This window comes from Temnothorax americanus, unplaced genomic scaffold (genome assembly GCF_048541705.1).
Source record: "Temnothorax americanus isolate GAGA-0224 unplaced genomic scaffold, ASM4854170v1 Scaffold146, whole genome shotgun sequence".
NCBI classification, from domain to species: domain Eukaryota; kingdom Metazoa; phylum Arthropoda; class Insecta; order Hymenoptera; family Formicidae; genus Temnothorax; species Temnothorax americanus.
In genome coordinates, this window is record NW_027509282.1 from 104,766 (window position 1) to 122,889 (window position 18,124).

General features: G+C 35.3%; 1 long non-coding RNA gene across 1 annotated transcript; it reads right to left on the reverse strand.

Moving 5' to 3' along the window:
• Nucleotides 1-7,347: 7,347 nt before the first annotated feature.
• On the reverse strand, nucleotides 7,348-13,032 carry LOC143894884 (uncharacterized). The gene is made up of 2 exons (XR_013256197.1): nucleotides 7,701-13,032; nucleotides 7,348-7,614 (listed from the first exon to the last, which is right to left on the reverse strand). It is a non-coding gene; the product is annotated as an uncharacterized LOC143894884 (long non-coding RNA).
• Between the last annotated feature and the right edge of the window lie 5,092 nt (nucleotides 13,033-18,124).

An 18,124-nucleotide genomic window follows, 5' to 3' on the forward strand; every position in this document is an offset into this window, starting at 1 on the left:
TCAATATTAAACCTGACAAAGTAAAGTATGAATATACGTTTATGCGTTCACATTTGGTACAAATTTTGGAAAATAATGTTATGGAACATTTTCCTCAGGATTTGCGAAGTGCTAATCCTCAAAAGGTACTTCCATTAGCAGTGATAAGAGATAGAGAGGCTAAAGCGACTGCTCAACGTATGAAAAGACATTTTAAAAGTAATTGCGCCAAAGAATGTCGGGCAGAAAAACAGGATTTAAAAAATTGCGCTACAAAGCAGCAACGATGCAAACAGAATTTACCAAATAATCGTGCTCAAGATTCACAATGTGCTATTTCTCAAAGAGTACTTCCATTAGCGATAATAAAAGCGACAGAAACTGAAGCAATTGCTAAAAGTGCAAAGACACATTCTGAAAGTAATTATGCTACAGAATCTCGTGCAGAGCAGCAGGATTTAAACAATCGCGCTATTATAAAGCGATCCAAACAGAATTTAAAAAAGAAAGTAATTTTAAAACGTAAAGAAAAAAATATAATTATTCGAGGCAAATGGATTACGGACGCTCATATGGATCATTTCCATACACTTTTGCGAAGTTGGTCAGATTATGAACCTGTCGGAACATGGCGAATTCAATTGCCTCAATTTATTCAACGTATACCAGAAGATAGAAAACATATACAAATATTGCATAGTTCGTCAGTTCCGTTCAATTGTGGAGATCCAAAACTTAGAGATAGAACTGGACATTGGGTATGTAATAATAATAATAAATATCTTCTCGTTATATATAAAAAATTTAATTCATTTTATATGTATTTAATTCATAAAATTTCTTATACAATTTTATTATTTTACAGTTCGCAGACCAAGAGGCAGAGCCGCGGGGATACGACGCCAAGAAGAAAGGTTCATGGCCTTCTTATATAAATTGTCATCACCCAATTACCATTGGGGTAGACGAGGCAGAGGCAGACGTTGAGAGCAACAGGATTTAATCTTTGTCTCTATATAATATAATATAAGAGCCGTACACGAATAAGGTGAAAATTCTAGATTCAGATACGGCAGAGCAGCGCACGGAAAAGGAAAGGCATTTGGTTCAACTGGAAAAGCGTGATCGTAAGTGCAAATCGCAAATTATTCAGAGAATTGCTGACAGTCATCTAGAATGTGCGAAAGATAAGAAAACTGCGTTTAATTTATGGACATCCTTGTGTGCAACCTTCGAACGTAAAGGTATTGCCAGTCAGCTTCTCATTCGTAAGTCACTTCTTACCATGAAATTTAATGCGACTAACGACACGCTCGGAAATCATTTCTTAAAATTCGATAAATTGATTAGAGAACTTCGTTCAACGGGTGCTACCCTGGAAGAAACCGACGTTGTGTGCCATCTTCTGTTAACGATGCCGATTGAATACGACACTGTTGTAACTGCACTTGAAACCCTCTCAAAGGACGAGTTATCGCTAGGCTTTGTCAAGAATAGACTCTTGGACGAGGAATCGAAGCGGAAGAGCTTCGGAATTAGAAAAAACAAGACTGAAATACCTTCGGCGACAGCTTTTTCATCATCAAGAAAAGGAGCGAACTCGAGAACGAATAAATTCAACAAGACACAACCTTTTCCCTTTAATTGCCATCAGTGTGGTCAGTATGGGCACAAGAGAGCCGACTGTCGAAAGAAGCCTCAAGGAAAACGCGAAAACGTCGGAAATGGCAAGGCTCAAGTAGCGGTTAAAGATAAGACTGCGGATGAAGAAAATTTCTGTTTCTCGGCGACTACCAGCGGCGAGTCGGAAGACGAAATTAAATATTTACTGGATTCTGGAGCGACGGAACACCTAGTTAACAGCAGCGTTGCATTAACTCACGTTGAAGAGCTCGATGAACCTGTGAAGATCAACATCGCTAAGGCTGGAACATTTCTACTTGCAAATAAAGTCGGAGAACTCGAAGTCGTCAGTATTGTTAATAGAAAAGAAGTTCCTATAAAAATCAAGAATGTTCTTTCGGTACCAGGATTGAAATTCAATCTTCTGTCAGTACGTAAGTTAGAGATGAACGGTTTTGAAGTTATATTTAAAAATGGAAAAGGCATTATTCAAAAAGGTAAAAGTATTGTTGCTGAGGCATCGAGAAGTGAAACGCAATTATATGCACTGAGCTTTAGACAAAAATTGATTTCAGCAAACGCTTGCACACCGACTGAAAATCTGAAGCTATGGCACAAGAGATTAGGACACCTCAACTGCGAGAGCGTAAAGAAACTTCAAGGACAAGTCGAAGGAATTAGTGGGGACCTGACAAAATCAAGCATGGAAATATGTGACACGTGCATCGAAGGAAAACAAACACGACAACCACATGATCAGAAGCGCGTTCGTGCAAAGCGGCCTTTACAACTTATCCATAGTGACCTTGTAGGTCCTGTTAATCCGACATCTCACGATGGAAAGAAATATCTGCTAACCCTGATCGACGACTACACACATTTCACAGCGGCATACACGATGGAATCTAAATCGGAAGTATTTAAATATCTTAAAATCTACGAAGCAATGGCGACCGCGCACTTCAATTTAAAAATCAGTCGTTTCCGCTGTGATAACGGACGCGAATATATTTCGAAAGAAATCAAGAGCTTCTTCGAGGAAAAAGGAATCCAATTCGAGTTTACAATAAGATATACGCCGCAACAAAATGGAGTGGCGGAAAGGATGAACCGCACGATCATCGAAAAAGCAAGATGCATGATTCTCAACTCGAAACTCGGAAAATCGTTTTGGTCGGAAGCAGTCTTGACAGTAGTGTACTTGATCAACCGGAACCCCACATCAGCATTAGATGGAAAAGTACCAGCGGCACTGTGGTTTGATGAGAAACCGAATGTGAAGAAATTAAAGATTTTTGGGTGCATTGCATTCCTGCGTGTCCCGAAGGAAATAATAGCAGGGAAGTTCGAGTCAAGGACTAAGAAATGCTACATGGTTGGCTATTGCAAAAATGGCTACAAGCTATGGTGTCCAGAAGATAGGAAAATCATCTTTGGAAAGGATGTCATATTTGACGAAACAAGATTCTTATTTGATGGATCAACCACTGAAGATTAGATTATGAACAAAGAAGAGACTCAAGAGGACGAAGAAAACAGTCGAACTGTTAATTCAAACCTAGATAAAGCTAAAAACGTAGATGAGCACGAAGAACACGCGGAAGAAAGTACTGACACGGAAGATTCGATACAGGAAGAAGAAACGGTTAGAAGAAGCGGCAGAATAACAAGAAAGCCACTATATCTTAATGACTATGCAATATTGGCACTAAGTGCTGAATCATTCGTGGATAATGTACCAGGCAGCTATGAAGAAATTCAAACGCGTGACGACAAACAAGAATGGACACGTGCAGTTGAGGAGGAGATAGACTCTCTGATAAAGAATGATACATGGGAGTTAACGGAATTACCTCCAGGAAAACGTCTCATAAATAACAAATGGATCTTCAAGATAAAGCGAGACAAAGATGGGAAATTTTACAGACATAAAGCACGATTGGTTATCAAAGGATGTGCTCAACGGAAGGGCTATGACTATGAAGAGACATACGCACCAGTTGCCCGACTTACAACAGTGAGGACGTTATTGTCGGTGATCAATGAAGAAGATTTACAAGCCTACCAGATGGATGTAAAAAAATGCATTTTTACAAGGTGAATTAAAAGAAGAAATATACATGAAGATACCACCAGGAATTAAGAGTAAGAAGGGTAAAGTATGTAAGCTGAAGAAAGCCTTGTACGGGTTAAAGCAAGCCCCCCGTGCTTGGAACGAAGCTTTTGACACTTATATAAAACAGTTTATTATACACCGTCGACCTAGTAATCGGTGCTCCATCTTACAGTTGTTATTGCGATAAATATTACCACAGCCCCAGTGGTCGAATTGGCACGACACCCGCACGGTATACGGGAGGTTCCAGGTTCAAACCCTGGCTGGGGTAATATTTTTCGCAATAAAATTAAAAACTATTTAATTTAGAAATTACATCAAGGGACCAAAACCATGGTCAAAATTAATAATGTCTCGATATTGATCTGAAAAAAGTGCTGTGTGAATCCGACAAACCAAGTTGGCTCACAGTTTTTCAATGTTCATATCGGAAAGACGTTATATATATTGCCAGTCAGGTCGATTTAAATTATTTTACTTATATAAAAAGTCTCGGCTTTACACAATCGGAGACAGATAAATGTCTTTATATAGCAATATTTGGAAACGTTACAATCTATCTTCTCTTGTACGTTGATGATATAATAATAGCTGGAAATGACCTGAAGAAGATTGAAGATATAAAGTCAGCACTGAAGAACAGATTCTACATGACGGATCTAGGTAAATTACATTCATTTCTTGGGATCACCATATCGAGATCTGATGGAGAAATTATTTTGAGCCAGAAGCTCTACCTCCGCAGGCTGTTAAGCAGATTCAATATGGAGGAATGCAAACCAGTCCAGACGCCGATGGAACTGAAACCTTTAGTACATGAAGAAGAAGAATCTTGCGATGAATCAAGGCCGTATCGTGAGCTAATAGGATGTTTGATGTATGCGATGATGACTACGAGACCAGATCTAAGTGCATCCGTAAATTATTACAGCAGATATCAGAATTGTCAGACAGAGGCTCTGTGGAAAGGACTTAAAAGAGTATTGAGATACATTAAAGGTACACTTAACCTAGGACTTCATTTTCGGAAAGGAGAACAGGAAGCCCTACTTTGCTATGCAGATGCGGACTATGGCAGCGAAACTGATAGGAAATCAACTTCAGGTTTCTTGATGAAGGTATACGGACACACAGTTCACTGGGTCACGAGAAGGCAAACATCGGTCGCGCTATCATCAACTGAAGCGGAATACGTCGCTCTGGCGATGGCTGCGTCCGAGTTACTATGGTTGAAGAATCTGTTAGCAGATTTAGGAATTGCTTGCTCAAGACCACTGAAGATTTTCGAGGATAATCAATCATGTATACACCTGTTGCGAAAACGGGGACATCGACGCCTTAAACACATCGATGTCAAGTACAACTTTATTCAAGATCTGTCAGAAAAAGGTCTTATAGATGTCAACTACCTTTGCTCAAAACATCAATTTGCCGACATCCTGACAAAGGCGCTACCAAATGACCAATATGTGAAGTTGCGTCTAAGCCTGGGACTCATCGGAAGAACGTCGTCAGAAGACTGAGAACACAACTTTAAACTGTCATTTATATGTCTAATTATTTGTCTATTTTTTTAAGTATGTTTCAGTCCTACATTGAATTGAGGAGGAGTGTAGAGATATGTGCAATTCAAATTGGACTGTGGTCCCGCCAGATAGATGGGGTTTATTCTAGTAGTTTCTCTTGGTTGGCAGAAGTGCGGCCGGGGCTCGTCTTCCCTTTCCCTGAGATTGGTCCCTGCGCTCAAGCTTGCAACGCCTTGCGATTTATACCACACGACCACACGTTACTACATTACAATACAAGTCACGTTATCTTGTACAAATTATAATAAAGCTGTTAGTGAGTTTGCTATCAAAAATCACGCCTCGTCAATCATCCACTCGCGCATATCTTAACAGTAGGGATACGAAATCTTTAAATAAGCACGAAGCAATTCAATTCAGTATATCGCCGGCACGATTACGGTGTTACTGCCGTTTCGCGTACGCGCGTATGCGCGCGTTGTCGCACCTTACCTCGCGACGTGTAATAAAGAGTCACACGATCGGTCTCGCTCCGCGCGTACTACCGTGTCTCTTGATCGATCGAGATAGGTTAACTCAGAGAGATGGATGAGAGGCGCAATGACGGCAATTTTCTTGGGACGCTTTTGCAGGCCGTACAGTAGCGCCACACATCCACTTTCAGGAATTGGAACTACGAGTCACATCCACTTTTCGATGCTGTCGATGAGAATTTGGTTCATGTCCGTGCTATGTATACATCCACTTTTCGATATTGTCGGTCTTTGGTGGTTCGTGTTGTCATAAACCACCAAAGACTGACAATGGCGACAATATCGTGTCGACACAAACCATCAAAGACCGACAATATCGAAAAATGGATGTATACATAGCACGGACATGAACCAAATTCTCATCGACAGCATCGAAAAGTGGATGTGACTCGTAGTTCCAATTTCTGAAAGTGGATGTGTGGCGCTACTGTACGGCCTGCAAAAGCGTCCCAAGAAAATCGCCGTCATTGCGCCTCTCATACCTCGATATATTTAGCAGACAAATTTGATATTTCTTATTATTGATTATTTTAATAGTTTGGGAATCATTTGGGCAAGTTTAGGAATATAGTTTCATAGTTTAGGAAATAATAGTTTATTTATAATTAATAAAAATTAATTGAGCGTATAGTTAGCAGACATAATTTTAAAACCAATTTTTTTCTTTTTAAATTGATGTGAAATCATTTGGGAAACACGTCTGTAATGTTTTAAACGTTTGGGAAATAATGATTTCATCTGAAAATCAAGTTACATGTGCGATAGGTGGACAGTTTCACCATGGTTTGCGAGTCATTCAATCATAGCTGAGAACGTGGAAAGTGCTGCTAAAGCATAAAAGAAACGTTCACTTTCCCAAAATGGATTCATTATTAAAGCGCTAATTGTTGCATCTTTCTTGCGGATTTTAATATATTTATAGATTGGAACCCGGAGTAATTCTCAATCCTGCGATAATTTTCATAATAGGGAAGCGGCGGCCAATCCATATGGAATGCTGTCCTTTGTTAAAATAATGTTGACTAAATAAAGGAACATACAAGGAGTATAAGATGAAAATTCCATTTTATTTTTTAACAATGGCACATTTCTAAATGTGTTTTAAAGCGCTTTGCGATTACAATATTGCCACTGGAAATAAAGTATAAACTCTACTCTATGAAATATATGGATTTAAAAAAAAGCGAACTATCTTATTTGTAATAAATGCATCATAAATGCATAAGTACAGGATTAATAGATTCTATGGCAATGTATAACAAGTTCCTTTGCATGTTAATCGAATTGTCGAAATAATTGTAAATTATATATTTATTTTGATTAAGCTTGATCGTATGTATATACATATACATATACCATACATACATACATACATATATATATATATATATATATATAAAATACATATTTCGTTATACTGCTTTTTGTACTTAAACGTTTATGTAAAAAATCTTTAAAAAATGTTTTTATCTAGTAGTAATTAGGTCACAAATTATATACACATCACAATTTAACATAAATATAACTAAGAATAATATCTTAATTAAAGATGTGAATAATAAAATGAAAGAACTGAGCAAATTGTTATTTTATAATAAAATAAACATTTACGGACTATAATATAGACATAATTGCACTCTTCTAAGGTAATCAGTTAGATTCAACTGCACATCAGATTCATAGCGCGATATAAATGGCCCCAATCGGTGTAATTACTGTTGTCTCGTCACACCCTTCGACATTTAATTGCATATCATCACATTTCAGCCATCGTCCTGAAGGTTTTCGACAGTAGCCAATAAAGTGACCAGGAATGTGTTCGATGACACCTATCAAGCTGAAAACAATACAGTTTTTTATGTTTAATAAGTAAATAAAACGATACATAATAAGCGATATCTATATGTATATTACTAAACATACCGGTACTGTTTTATAAAATTCAGTGTAATTGGAACATCTGCTAACTGGTATTTGAGACCATGTGTTTTCTTACGATGTGTCCTCGTATCCAAATCAATAAAGATGTGGAAATTTGAACGAGTCGTTTCAGTAACTGTTCCTGGGCATTTTTTTTGTCGGCACTTACCCTGGTAATCATTTTTATTGAATAAGACAGCATCTTGCAATGCTTGAATACCTTTGGTATTTATCATTTTGATATTTGCTTCAAAGTATGCAACATCCATTGGTAATGGCGATACACATTCCGGATTATTACATTTAGACGATCTAATTGCACTTGGCTCAGTCGGTTCGGAACAACAAAAGAGATTCTTCCATATCTGAGTAATCGAGTCTTCTGCAATCAACTTGTGCGGTTTGATAGATGGAGCTTCAGGATCTTTTACAATCGGATAAAATTCATTTAAAAAGACAATGCGTTCACGAAGTATTTCCATAGTTGGGCCCATCTTCATAAATTTGCATACAAATTTTAATGCGCGATTATTCGATGACTGTATAGAAACATGATATCGAGAATCATAAAGTGCACCAAATTGCAATATATGGATGATGGCATCAAACCCACAAGTTTTTTGAAGATCCACAGCAATATTACCAACTTTTATGATTCCTAATTTTAGCCCATTCTTCAAAAGAAAACCTCTTTTTCCTCCCCTGGTAACCATCTCCGATAGAAAACGATAAAAAAATTTCTTATCGTTTTTAATACGGTTAGTGAATCGTTTATTTACGGTACTCTATCAGAAACTCACGTTACAAAATACTTGGGATATTATCGTAAATGTCTTATCAACTATACATCAGTTTTTATCGTTTTTAATATGGTTAGTGAATCGTTTATTTACGGTACTCTATCAGAAACTCACGTTACAAAATACTTGGAATCCTAATTGTAAATATCTTATCAGCTATATATCTCAGTTTCTATCGTTTTTAATATAATTAGTGAATCATTTATTTACGGTATTTTATCAGAAACTCACGTTGCAAAATACTTGGGATTCTATCGGAAATTTCTTATTACCTTTATATCGGTCTCAATCAGTTTTTAACATAATTGAAGTTTCGTTTATTCACGATACTCTATAAGAAATTCTCGATACAATACACATGGGCTTGCATCCTAAATTTCTTATTAGTGGTGCATCGGTTTCTATAATTTTTAATGGTATTAAAGTAGCTATAATTGTCTTTTTAATATGGTTAATAGTGAACCGTTTATTTACGATGCCCTGTCAGAAAAAAATTGGAAAAATTTGAAATTTCTCAGCTATATATCAGTCAGAACATCTTTAGATGTTTGCTACTTTGCATGCCACCGGATTATAACCGTGTAAAAGAAAAATAAACCGTATCAGAGATCTTTCTATGATAAAGAAAGAACTGCATTTTTTTTTGAAATAATTAAGCTTCCACCTTTGCGACAACAGCACCAGGAAGCCAAAGGCCAAAATTTTCACGGTTATTAGAGAAATAAAAACAACATTTACATTAGAAACGTCTTATTTAAAATTGCACTAAAATACAAATAAAATATTTTATTATTTTAATCTTAATAACAAATCACACACACACACACACACACACACACACACACACACACACACACACACATAAAAATACTTCGACGAACTTTGTTTTCGAAGATGATAAGTTGTATGTCGGAAAATCCTGATAAGAAACGATAGATGTGTCGGTTCGGTTAAGTCGTATAAATATCGACGAGATGTCTATCGTTTTAACCTTATAAAAACATATGCAAAGTAGAAGGTTTTCAAACGATTCAATTTATATCATTAATATACGATAGAAAACGAACCAATTTGCTGCCGTACAGAAAATGATAAGTTATATGTCGGAAAATCCTGATAAGAAACGATAGATGTATCGGTTCGGTTAAATCGTATAAATATCGACGAGATGTCTATCGTTTTAACTTTATACAAATATATACAAAGTAGAAGGTTTTCAAACGATTCAATTTATATCATTAATATACGATAGAAAACGAACCGATTTGCTGCCGTACAGAAGATGATAAGTTGTATGTCGGAAAATCCTGATAAGAAACGATAGCTGTGTCGGTTCGGTTAAGTCGTATAAATATCGACGAGATGTCTATCGTTTTAACCTTATAAAAACATATGCAAAGTAGAAGGTTTTCAAACGATTCAATTTATATCATTAATATACGATAGAAAACGAACCAATTTGCTGCCGTACAGAAAATGATAAGTTATATGTCGGAAAATCCTGATAAGAAACGATAGATGTATCGGTTCGGTTAAATCGTATAAATATCGACGAGATGTCTATCGTTTTAACTTTATACAAATATATACAAAGTAGAAGGTTTTCAAACGATTCAATTTATATCATTAATATACGATAGAAAACGAACCGATTTGCTGCCATAAAGAAGATGATAAGTTGTATGTCAGAAAATCCTGATAAGAAACAATAGATGTATCGGTTCGGTTAAGTCATATAAATATCGATAAGATGTCTATCATTTTATTCTTATATATCCGTATTAATGCACACGGTAAAATTATTACCAGCGCACAGGCCCGCACGGTTTTGGTCAATGACCATCCTATCCAGAGATAACTACGGCGGATGCTTTCAGGTAACAAATTGAACTCGTGTAACTCAGAGATCACTTATGAGATTGATCGGCAATTCTCAAGCGGATTATGATGAACGCAACGTTCTATCATAAATAACGATCTTCTGATTACAAAGTTCGAGAAAGCACATGGCGACGGATTACATCCTCGCAGAAAGGCTATATTGCTGCTTAAATATTCCGGAATTAATTATCGGTCTGAGCTCAGTCGAATTAAAAGTCATTTTAAATGGTTGCAACCCGCGGATAAAGTCATTGATTCTCGATGTGTAATAATTTAACTTACGTTCTCGATGCATGCGTGACTCGAATCTTCACGCATAATTGGTATTATCTTAAAGAATATTACGATTCGCCCCGTGGCTATTTGCCAGCTATTAACGTTTACGAAGCACCGTATTACTCATGAAAAGTTAATTATCATTTAATTGAGTTCGCTTTTCAATTATCGAATTATATATACTATTACTCGAAATACTTATATAACTTGAATTACCACGTAAGTTGCTGTGTCAATTGATAGAAAGAAAGAGCAATATATTGAAGTTACAGAATCTCACACAATAATTATATAAGCCTAAATATTATCTCGAATGCTTTACTTTGCATATGTTCATTTGCTTACTCGTTAAGTGAGATATATATATATATATATATATATATATATATGAATTATTATCGACAAATTCTCAATGGACACAGTACTTCAATTTATGTATGCTTTGTATAATATTGCTATATTTATGTAACATGCGTTTTGAATCATATGTTTAACTTACATGATTCTTTCTTGAAACAGAAACAAAGATTGAAATCACTTAGTTATTTTCTCTGGTTGAGATGCAAAAATAACAAACTTCTGTTTTCTTAAACTTAATCTTTATAAGAGATTAACTTCTTGTCGTGAAACAGGAGAAAGGATTATGCAAGGATAATTCAACATTATCTGATTTTGTGTTTATGCTATGTGTTCTTTGTAAAACATTTTATTCCGATAAATTCGCTGATTATAACATAACTGCCACGAAAATACACAATCTCTTTACCGACGTAACAACAAGAAAAGTATCGTTCCCTTTTCTATAATTCTAGAGCTCAGGTTCCTGAGCAAACTTGTACGTTTCAAACAGATGGAAAGATTACAGCAATACGAGTTTGAGATTATCTATCGTAAAGGGATTTCTCACAATAATGCTGACGGATTGTCTAGAAGACTTTGTGAATCGAACAATTGTCAATATTGTGCAAAAGTGGAAAGGAAAAATTTGGAAGAGAAGGAACAAATAATTTCTCGTATCGTGTTCGAAGGTGAAAATTTGGAAAATTGGCGTGAAATGCAACGACAGGATCCTAAGCATTTTATTTATTCTTCGTGCCAAGGAGACGGCAATTCGTCCCCCACGCTCAGAAATAGTCGGAGAAGATATTTCAACTCTAATATATTGGTCGTATTGGGATTCTTTGATTGTGAAAAATGGGATTCTCTATAAAAAATGGGAAGCTCCAAATTTAAAATCAAGTTTTCTCCAATTTGTGGTTCCTCGAGTACGAATAAAAGAGATATTAGAGGAGACGCATGATTCTCCAGCAGGAGGACATTTCGGAGTCAATAAGACTTTAGGAAAAATTCGAAAACGATTCTTCTGGGCAACCTGCAAACAGGATGTTGAGGAATGGTGCAAAACCTGTAAAATCTGTGTTTCGAAGAAAGGTCCTTCAGGAAAAGGGAAATCTCCTCTACAAATTTATAATGTTGGAGCTCCATTAGAAAGAACACAGATGGACATACTTGGTCCTCTTCCTTTGACAAGATCCGGAAACAGATATTTGCTTGTTATCGTAGATTGCTTCACTAAATGGGTGGAGGCTTTTCCTATTAAAAATATCAGAGCTAAAACGGTCGCTGAAGTCTTTGTTAATCAATTTATCTCAAGGCATGGAATTCCAAGTGAAGTTTACACCGATCAAGGGAAGAACTTTGAATCACAATTTTTCTCAGAATTAATAACATTACTCGGGATAAAGAAGACTAGAACCACCGCCCTTCATCCTCAATCTGACGGACAAGTAGAACGTCAGCATCAGACTATTTCAAATTTCTTGGCGAAATACGCGTCAGAGGATCAAAAGGACTGGGATCGGTGGATTCCCATGTTTCTTTTAGCTTACAGATCTTTAAAGCATGAAACCACTGGCGTGACTCCGGCAGAGTTATATTTTGGTAGGGAACTTAGGTTACCGGTGGATCTTTTGCGGGGAAATCCTGAATCTGTTGAAAAAGGACTTTTGGGAAGGAATTTTATAAGAAATTTAAAGGAAAAATTAGAGGAAATCTATTTTTTAGTTAGAGAGCGAATGAATCTGAAATCTTCTCAGATGAAGCTTCGTTATGATCGTGGTGCCAGAAGAATTCTTTTTGAGGTAGGACAGAAAGTTTGGTTTTATAATCCTTGAAGAATTAAAGGGAAAGCTTTAAAGTTACAAGGAAGTTGGGAAGGTCCATTCCGGATAGTGAAAAAACTTAGTGACGTGGTGTTTTGTATAGAGAGATCGTCTAGACATAGGAGGAAAATTGTACATTCAGATAGATTAGCTTCTTTTCTCGAGAGAAGTTTAGAAAACTAATAAAGAAGATTGGAGCCCGGAGGGCTATTTTTCTTTAAAATTCGGGAGGGATATATTTTAATTTAAATGTAAATAAATTAAGTAGTTACTGCGCAATTTATTTTTTCGTCTTAGGAGACTTTCGATCTAAGGAGAGGTTTGCCTTGAGGAAAACGTTTTCCTGAAGATAGCGGATTGGCTGAACGACGAGTCACACCTTGTTGGATAGAATTTTGTTGGATATCTTCTACTTTAAGAAGACTGTCTCGCCCGCGGTTTTTTTGATCCGTAGTTTTCCCGCGGGACTTTGGGCAAATGCCGAGACAGGGACTTGGGGAGTCCATGAGGGACGATGGGTCCACGGAGGATACCCCCCCCTTGTCTGAACCGGAGGACGTAGGGAGACCGGGACTTGTCTTCGAGGGACTCTGGAAGTCGATTAGGTCCAAATTGACGGAATCGCTCGGTAATTTGCGGCGGCAGCCCAGGGTAGGGCAGGAAGACTCGTCGTTGCCCTGGAATCGACAATTTGTGCGGATGTACGACGAGATCCAGAATCGCGGATTGTTCGGTAACCTGTGGCAGGAGCCCAGGGTAGAACAGGGATATTTGCGGGAGTCATGAAGTCGACATCGGAGCACAGAACTTTGGATTAACAATGGATGCCCCTTGTTTTCAATTGTCGGGACGACAATCTTGATGGAGGGGGGCAGTGTTACGTCCCTGGTCTTTCATCTCCTGAATATCATCCCTTGAGTGTCATCGTGGAGCTTCATCGTTAAGGGGGTTGTTTATTGACAACCGCCCTGTCGTTGTTTTGACGTAGAACTACGTCTTTCTCGGGCGGTATGGGGGTACGACTGCAACGTTTTCTTGCAATGTTTTGACGTAGAACTACGTCTTTCTCCGCGGTAAGGGGGGTACCCTCGGATGCAACGATGCAACGAAAATATGTCACACTTTGAACGTTTATATCTTCGAAACTTATAATCGTAGAATAATCAATAACATCTCATTTTAAAGGTTAAGAAGTCCCATTTATGATAAATCCAGACCGAACTCTCTATTTCTTACCGTTTCGATATAGTAGCGTTTGAAAGTTTAGTAAAATTTCTTGTAGATGCAACGAAAATATGTCACACTTTGAACGTTTAGATCTTCGAAACTAATAATCGTAGAATAATCAATAACATCTCATTTTAAAGGTTAAGAAGTCCCATTTATGATAAATCCAGACCCAACTCTCTATTTCTTACCGTTTCGATATAGTAGCGTTTGAAAGTTTAGCAAAATTTCTTGTAGATGCAACGAAAATATGTCATACTTTAAATGTTTAGATCTTCGAAACTAATAATCGTAGAATAATTAATAACATCTCATTTTAAAGCTTAAGAAGTCCCATTTATGATAAATCCAGACCCAACTCTCTATTTCTTACCGTTTCGATATAGTAGCGTTTGAAAGTTTAGCAAAATTTCTTGTAGATGCAACGAAAATATGTCATACTTTAAATGTTTAGATCTTCGAAACTAATAATCGTAGAATAATTAATAACATCTCATTTTAAAGCTTAAGAAGTCCCATTTATGATAAATCCAGACCGAACTCTCTATTTTTTACCGTTTCAATATAGTAGCGTTTGAAAGTTTAGCAAAATTTCTTGTAGATGCAACGAAAATATGTCACACTTTGAACGTTTAGATCTTCGAAACTAATAATCGTAGAATAATCAATAACATCTCATTTTAAAGGTTAAGAAGTCCCATTTATGATAAATCCAGACCGAACTCTCTATTTTTTACCGTTTCAATATAGTAGCGTTTGAAAGTTTAGCAAAATTTCTTGTAGATGCAACGAAAATATGTCACACTTTGAACGTTTAGATCTTCGAAACTAATAATCGTAGAATAATCAATAACATCTCATTTTAAAGGTTAAGAAGTCCCATTTATGATAAATCCAGACCCAACTCTCTATTTCTTACCGTTTCGATATAGTAGCGTTTGAAAGTTTAGCAAAATTTCTTGTAGATGCAACGAAAATATGTCATACTTTAAATGTTTAGATCTTCGAAACTAATAATCGTAGAATAATTAATAACATCTCATTTTAAAGCTTAAGAAGTCCCATTTATGATAAATCCAGACCCAACTCTCTATTTCTTACCGTTTCGATATAGTAGCGTTTGAAAGTTTAGCAAAATTTCTTGTAGATGCAACGAAAATATGTCACACTTTGAACGTTTATATCTTCGAAACTTATAATCGTAGAATAATCAATAACATCTCATTTTAAAGGTTAAGAAGTCCCATTTATGATAAATCCAGNCCGAACTCTCTATTTCTTACCGTTTCGATATAGTAGCGTTTGAAAGTTTAGCAAAATTTCTTGTAGATGCAACGAAAATATGTCATACTTTAAATGTTTAGATCTTCGAAACTAATAATCGTAGAATAATTAATAACATCTCATTTTAAAGCTTAAGAAGTCCCATTTATGATAAATCCAGACCCAACTCTCTATTTCTTACCGTTTCGATATAGTAGCGTTTGAAAGTTTAGCAAAATTTCTTGTAGATGCAACGAAAATATGTCATACTTTAAATGTTTAGATCTTCGAAACTAATAATCGTAGAATAATTAATAACATCTCATTTTAAAGCTTAAGAAGTCCCATTTATGATAAATCCAGACCGAACTCTCTATTTTTTACCGTTTCAATATAGTAGCGTTTGAAAGTTTAGCAAAATTTCTTGTAGATGCAACGAAAATATGTCACACTTTGAACGTTTAGATCTTCGAAACTAATAATCGTAGAATAATCAATAACATCTCATTTTAAAGGTTAAGAAGTCCCATTTATGATAAATCCAGACCCAACTCTCTATTTCTTACCGTTTCGATATAGTAGCGTTTGAAAGTTTAGCAAAATTTCTTGTAGATGCAACGAAAATATGTCATACTTTAAATGTTTAGATCTTCGAAACTAATAATCGTAGAATAATTAATAACATCTCATTTTAAAGCTTAAGAAGTCCCATTTATGATAAATCCAGACCCAACTCTCTATTTCTTACCGTTTCGATATAGTAGCGTTTGAAAGTTTAGCAAAATTTCTTGTAGATGCAACGAAAATATGTCACACTTTGAACGTTTATATCTTCGAAACTAATAATCGTAGAATAATCAATAACATCTCATTTTAAAGGTTAAGAAGTCCCATTTATGATAAATCCAGACCGAACTCTCTATTTCTTACCGTTTCGATATAGTAGCGTTTGAAAGTTTAGTAAAATTTCTTTACAGAATATCGATTTGCTAGCTTTGAATGAAAACTGGTTGAACAATGATGAACCATTGAACATTGAAGGTTTCAAATGGATAACCCAGTATAAACGTAAAGATGTGAGAGCAGGTGGGGTTGAAATATACGAAAAAAAACGAATCAGAAACGATGGCAAGGCCTCACGTACTAATGAAAGGTGATGGCGAAAATGAATTACAATTGGCGGATGCAGACAAATACGGAGAAATATGCGCAGTACAGGCGAAAATAGACAATAAAAAATGTTTATTGATGTCTGTTTACATAAATCCAAACGTCTCAATGAAGAACATAATAGATTTCATTTCACGAAATTTACATGCTTATAGCCCAAATGTTTGTAAATTAGGTTCAATATTATTTGAAATCCTCTTTAGGTTTTTTATTTCCGTGATCCGAATTATGCTTTTCTTCCATTTTTCGTTTTTCAACTTGTTCGTTTTCGTGATCCAAATTATGCTTTTCTTCCACTTTTCGTTTTTCCGCTTGTTCGTTTTCAAAATTTAATGCTGCGTTTATTAAAATTTCGTCACAACCGTCATCAAATACTAGAATTTTAAAAGATCAATTTTATTCAATTTATATTTATATTAAATTTAAACATATGTATATAGATAAATGTAATTTTAACTTACAAATTTTATATTCTTTCATTACTTAATTATCTTCTTTCGCTTCTCATAAAAATATATTAAAAATTGATATAATCTGGAAATTCACTAAATGACATATGAAATGTGAAACTTGCAACCTATGAAGTTTACTACAGATTGAATTTTTGATCGATTGAAATTAAATTAGCGCCAAACAGCTGTGCTTTTATGACATGCTTTTGACATGTTATTGCTAATTTCGTATTGACGTAAAGTATTATAAAAAATATTATAAAAAAAAAATAAAGGATTAAGAGAAGCATTCAACACGACTTATTCGTAAGTATATACAATTATATTAATATATATATATATATATATATATATATATATATTAATATAATTGTATATACTTACGAATATATATATATATATATATATATATATATATATATATATATATATATAAAGGAAACCGAAATTCGCAGAGATAATTTTTATTTTTAAGAAACTTACGTCTAGGAAAATAAAATTTATATTTATAAAATTTAGTGTATATATATATATATATACACTAAAAAAGTTGCTGATATTATAAAATGCGTTTTGTATACAGTTTTATCGTGATAGCAGTAAGAGAAACGTGGAACAGATTTTTGGAAAAAGTGCAAACACTTTCCTCAAGCAGTCCCCGATTTATTAGAGTTCTTTCACGTATTATTAAAAACTTAACATACTGGAAAACATTCTGCACCTCATTTATCCTGCGATTATCCTGCGAGCATTCTGTGCATCTTTCATCGAGCAGTTTCCGAAAAATTTTATTTTCCTAGACGTAAGTTTCTTAAAAATAAAAATTATCTCTGCGAATTTCGGTTTCCTTTTACATTCGAATTGAGGATAAAAAACGAAATACTTTTATTATATATATATATATATATATATATAAAATAAAAGTATTTCGTTTTATATATATATAATACGGTAAAAACTTTATACTACCGCGAAAAATTTGGAAAGATTCAACGAATTAGTTAAGATTGAAATTTAAAAATGCCGAGAAAATCGAGAGAAAATTACTTTAAGAACCGACGAAAATCAAAGAAACAGCTTGAGAGAAGAAAAGGAATGCTAAGTCATCAACTGAAAGATCACGCGAACATAGGAAACGTCAAAAGGAGAGTGCTAAGTCATCAACTGAAAGATCACGCGAACATAGGAAACGTAAA